The sequence below is a fragment of the Microcebus murinus genome, chromosome 2, assembly GCF_040939455.1.
Source record: "Microcebus murinus isolate Inina chromosome 2, M.murinus_Inina_mat1.0, whole genome shotgun sequence".
In the NCBI taxonomy this organism is placed as follows: domain Eukaryota; kingdom Metazoa; phylum Chordata; class Mammalia; order Primates; family Cheirogaleidae; genus Microcebus; species Microcebus murinus.
Window position 1 is genome coordinate 108,375,009 of NC_134105.1, and position 6,000 is coordinate 108,381,008.

The window sequence follows — 6,000 nt, forward strand, 5'->3', positions numbered from 1 at the left end:
GCCTGGCATGCAGTAAGTACCCAATAAATGTCAGTTATATGCCAAGTACTCCAAAATCTCTATCTCTTGTCCTGACGTTGCCCCAGAACTCCAGACTCATAAATCTAAGTGCCTATCTGTCACCTACACAAAGACATGTAAGAGATATTTTAAACGTACTATGGCTAAACAGAACTGATTCCCTGCCCAGATCTGCTTCCTCCCTGGTGATCATAGCTCGTTAGACAGCACCAGCATCCGCCTACTTGCTCAAGCTAAAACACACAGGCGTCATCCTTGATGCCTCTTTTGCTCATTTCCCACATTCAGTCCCTCCATCTGTTCCTGGAACATGCCATGCTCATTTTCAATGTAGAGTCTGTGCATTAGGTGTTCTCTTTGCCTGGATTCTTTATCACATCTTGAATTCCTGACCTCAAGTGATCCTCCAGCCTCGGCCTCCCAGAGTGCTAGGATTACAGGCGTGAGCCACCGAGCCCGGCTTTACCACATCTCTTTACCACTTGATTTTCACATATCAGGCTCTTGTCGTTCAAATGTCAGCTTAATGTCACCTCCTTATAGAGAGGCTTTTTATAACCAACACAAATATAAAGTAAAGCCTTTAATGTACTTGGAAGATAGGTAGTGTTTGTATCTGGGGCAGAGGGCAATGACTGAACCAGGCTCTTGGGTGTGGCTCTGTGTCAACGAGCAAAGTTTTGGGTTTACCTTCAGTTTCAAGAGACTGGTAGTGGTCCAGGCTCAAGTAAACAAACTTCTGGTTTTAGTCTACCCACAGCTCTGTACCTTCACCACCAACACCATTGCCCATGGCCCAGGAGGTAGCGTGAGCTTCGTGTTTGCATCGGTTCCTCTTGCTTCAAGTTCCACTGGGTGACACAGAGCAGCCCAGGTGGATGCTCTGTATATCGTAGGTATGTTTCCCAGCTGAAGACCCCTGATCTTAGGAAACCCTAGCATTTTAAAGGACATTTCCATGGGATGCCATATCTTCACACTCTGCCTATTTCACAGTGTTCTTTTTCAGACTTCTTTTTCACTGGTTTTCAAATTTTGTTTTTAAGTCCCTGACCAGGTGGGACAACCTATTAGATGCTGCCCGGGAGTCAATGTAGGTTATATGTGCCTCGGGCAATTTCTCCTTCCAAACAAGGCGAACAAGTAGATACGCTGCTTGAAGTTCTTCCTTCTGGAGAGAGACTTGGAAGCCTCCGCTGAGTGGGGCTGTAGTGGAGAGCCCATTCTTGTCCGTCTGGGGCTGGCAGGGTGTGCAGACGCAGGCCCAGGCTCTTTCTTCCTCCACTAACCGTTGCTGGGGAACGCCCCGTGCGGCTGTAGGTGTGGGCGAGGGAGAGGTAGAAAAGCAATTGGAGGAATTACTAAGCCACCTGCTTATGCCGTTTACTTGGGTATCCTGGACCTGTTAAGATCCAGTTTTGTGTATTCCACTTCTGTTTTATAATGGATTGCTGCCAGGCACATTTAGTGTTATAGTTGGTGGTTCAGATAACACCCAGGTCATGATGGGCAGTGCGTTTGTTGCATGATACTTTGGTGTCCCAAGGCAGACTGGCAATCTCTACCAGCTCTCGGAATTGGGGAACTGCTTTTCAAACGGAGAAAGGTTGTCAGCACAAGAGGGCACCAGCTTACTGCAAATCTCTAGGGGGTCTCAAAGACCCCTAAAGGGCAGGAAATCAATCTAGGTTTGATTGCAAATAAATGCAAGAGACTTCAGGCCTATATTTCTTTGTTTTGTAAAAAGATAAAAACGATAGATTTATTATAATTTCAGTTATAAATTTAAATTTATAATTTAAGTTATAATTTTAAAAGGCTAGAATAAGATCTTTTGTACTAAGTTTTAGAAAGTTTCAATATTATTTGGTAAAATAAAAACAAAATAACTAAATTTTAATTCAATTTTGCTTACACTCCTAATCAAAGTAAACCATATAATAAATTAAATTGTTTTGTGATTATTTGGGGTTAAATTATGTCTGCCTCTTTTTGCTCCTTTTTTCCACAGCAGGAAATAAAAATGCAAGCATGACATATTAATTAATTCAAAACTATGTATTTCTGTTTTAACAAAAAACTAGATGATATAGAGCTATCTAAATTCTTTACAATTGCTCTATAGGTCAAATAAGTAATTACCTATTCTATTATTTAAAAATATATAAATCTAAAAATAGATACATGCAACTACATTCAGTTATAATTTAAATAAATGGTACATCTGTATAATTACTTCTTTTATATAAACCTTAGGCAATATTGCACATTATGTAGACCTATCGACCTAATCTATTTATATTATCTATAGAGTTGTAAGGTGTTTTTGTTTTCTGATAATTTCTTAATATGAACAGTGTATTACATCTGAATATTGATTTAAATATATTTTCTAAGCTTCTTACTGAAATTTGAATGTAATATAACATTGAATTAATATTTAATATAAGATAATATATGTATAATATTCAATTAATAAATCTTTGGCAACTTTTAAAGAAATTAAAATCAAGAAAGATTAAAAAATAGTACTTAGTCATGACATAGTGCTCATGTGTGTTTTTAACTTCTATATTCTTATAGGCATATTTCTTCTGCAAGTAATCACATTGATATAATAAAATTAATGTATTATAAGATTTTTCTTGGCCAGGCGTGGTGGCTCACGCCTGTAATCCTAGCATTCTGGGAGGCCGAGGCAGGTGGATTGCTAAAGGTCAGGAGTTCTAAACCAGCCTGAGCAAGAGCGAGACCCTGCCTCTACTAAAAATAGAAAGAAATTAATTGGACAACTAAAAATATATAGAAAAAATTAGCCGGGCATGGTGGCACATGCCTGTAGTCCCAGCTACTCGGGAGGCTGAGGCAGGAGGATTGCTTGAGCCTAGGAGTTTGAGGTTTCTGTGAGCTAAGCTGATGCCATGGTACTCTAGCCCGGGCAACAGAAGTGAGACTGTCTCAAAACAAAACAAAACGATTTTTTTCATAAAATACTTGATGAGATTATGTTTTATAAAAGAGAATTTTAAAGGCTTAACTAAATATTATCATTTAAAATAGTTGTATCAAACAATATGAATGTCATGCTAAGGTACACTGAATTTTAAAGAAATGTGTAATACTGAGGTGAGAAGATGAGTAGCTGAGAGAAATGAAAGTTTGCCTCTGGTTATACAGCCTGTGCTTGCTGTGTGGTAGCAAAGAGGCTTTTTTGTTTGTTTCCATGTATGCTGCCCAGGTGGCAAAACATTGCCCTGCCAGAGTGGGTCCTCTTCCCAAAATTAACATTTAATGTGGTTATGCTTTTGGGTACTTCATTGATCATAAAAACAAAAATTTTTCAGTTCTGGAAGAATGAACATTTCTCTAGGCTCTTTTCTTACCTTCTGTTGTGGTTGTTTTAAACAGTTGGTTTGATTAACAACTCAGTCAAGGCTCTGGGCATTTTCTATTCACAGGTATCTTTGTTCTGAGCTTTGTCAATTGACTATATTCCACTGGCAATTCTATCAAACGTTTCTATTCTCTAAAATAAAATCCCACATTCAAGATTTTGGGAAACAAATAGAATGTTTTGTTACTGTTTTTTCATTGTTGGGACTCCTTACGTAGATGCTGGGCAGCAGCAAGCTTGTGTAGCTATTGTATTGCACATATGAACAAAGAAAAAGTTCCAGGAATTTTATTAGGCATGGCTGGTTTGCCCCATATGTCCTTAGTTTTTAAATGGTATTGTGTAGGTTATCGTGTTATCTGGCCTCCAGGGAAAGAGGGCAGTTCATCCTCCTTTGTAGGGGCTTTGGTAAACACTTGGATTGATTTTATACAAGTGAAGCGTTGCTCACCTGCACATGCTTTAGTGACTGTGTATTACTTTATACCTTTATAGGATGTTCATCTAGCATGTTTATAAGTAAAGGTTTATGGTCAGCAAATGATTTCTGTCAGTTTGCAATATCCTTGTCTTATTAATAGTAATCAGGGCACACACTCCTAATTTGAAAACCTCAAGATTATCAATGCTTTTCATTGCCTTCAATTTCTTCCAGAATTAAAGGAGGGCAATAAAAATATTAACATAGAACTTAAAAAAAATTCATCAAGAGTTGTGGTAGTTTATTTATTCAAAGTACAGGGGCCAGACGTTCTGTCCGTAAGTCTAATGAACATGAGTGTTATAGCAAATATAAGGCTAGTTCTCTCCCAAATGAAATATGAATGAATAGGCTCATGAGATGTCTGGTTACTAATGGCTTTGCACTGGTGAGACATCTATGTAATGGATAATGTTGTGTTAAATCATTGTAAAACATTAAGGGCAATTCATTCAGAGGTTCAAGAAACCCTGACTCAATGGATTCAAATCAAGTTTCATTCCCAAAAGACATTGTTGGAACTTTACTGAGAGGGGTATAATTAAATCAAGCTACTAATTAGGCCTCTGTTTCAAATCCATGTCTTACAATAAGAAAATATCATCCCCACTCATGTAAACAGCTGTTTTCTATTAATCTCTATTTTTTTCTTAGACATTGGGACTAACAACAAATCCACTTTTCCTTGAGTTTCAGATGGATGGGAAATTTACAGGAAGCTCCTAATGGTATCCTGAGACCGTAACAGTAGCCGGTAGGCCTTCTATTATAATTCTAACTGTAAAATCCCAAAACTTTCCAGACTTGTTCCAAGTAAATTCCGTTCTACAACTGATAAAAGAAATTTGCAGCATGTCCACTCATGCCCATTTGTTGAAAAGAAGGTCTTACTTGTGACTTCATTTGTTTATTCTTTTTTCATTTGTTTATTCTCAACTAGACTGGAATTTTTCTCCCATCCACACAGTTTTGCCTTTGCCCAGCCCTGCACTACTTCCCTCCCCCCAAATATCCATAGTTAACAGTTTCCTGTGTAGCCTTCTACATTTTCCTTACATGCATACAAAATACAATTATATTTTCTTCCCTTGTTCACCTTTCATACAAATGGTAGCATATTTTACTTACATCGCTCTGCACCTTGTGCCAAGGCACAAAAAGAACAAAATATAAGAGAGAATACTGATAGATTTCACTATATTAAAATAAAAATCCTTTTGTTTATCTGAAAAGTTTCATGAAAAAAGTAAAAATGGTAAGTCATATGTTGGGATAAGATATTTGTGATGAATATACTTGTATTATTATAAAGGATATACATTTATAGATCTCATTAAAACCACAATGAGAATTCTTATCACATTCATTAGATTGGCAAAAGTGGAAGTCTGATAATATTGGGTACAGGAGAGGAAATGAGACAATGGGAGTGTGAAAGGCTTCAGTCATTTGGAAAATAATTTGATAATATCAGGTAATCTTGACAAGGCCTCCACCTGATAGCTCTGTAATTCTTCTTTTAGACAGAGGCTCTAAAGAAACCCAGTCTGGGTGTGGTCCTAGCACTCTGGGAGGTGGAGGCGGGAGGATCTCTCAAGGTCAGGAGTTTGAAACCAGCCTGAGCAAAAGTGAGACCCCCGTCTCTACTAAAAATAGAAAGAAATTAATTGGCCAACTAAAATATATAGAAAAAATTAGCCAGACATGGTGGCGCATGCCTGTAGTCCAAGCTACTTGGGAGGCTGAGACTGAAGGATCGCTTGAGCCTAGGAGTTTGAGGTTGCTGTGAGCTAGGCTGACGCCACGACACTCTAGCCCTGGCGACAGAGTAAGACTCTGTCTCAAAAAAAAAAAAAAGAAAAAGAAACTCTTTCAACATTTGCACTTTTAAATAAAGAAAGCAAAGCAAACAAAAAAACTTAAATATCCATTATTGTGGGTGACTCATATAGTGGAATATTATTCAGCACTGAAAACACATCACAGAAACATGAATCAACATGAATGAATATTTTTGAACATAATATTGAGCAAAAAAGGAAGTTATAGAAGAATACATAGAGCATATCACTTTAGAACTTAAAAACATGCACCATAATACCTT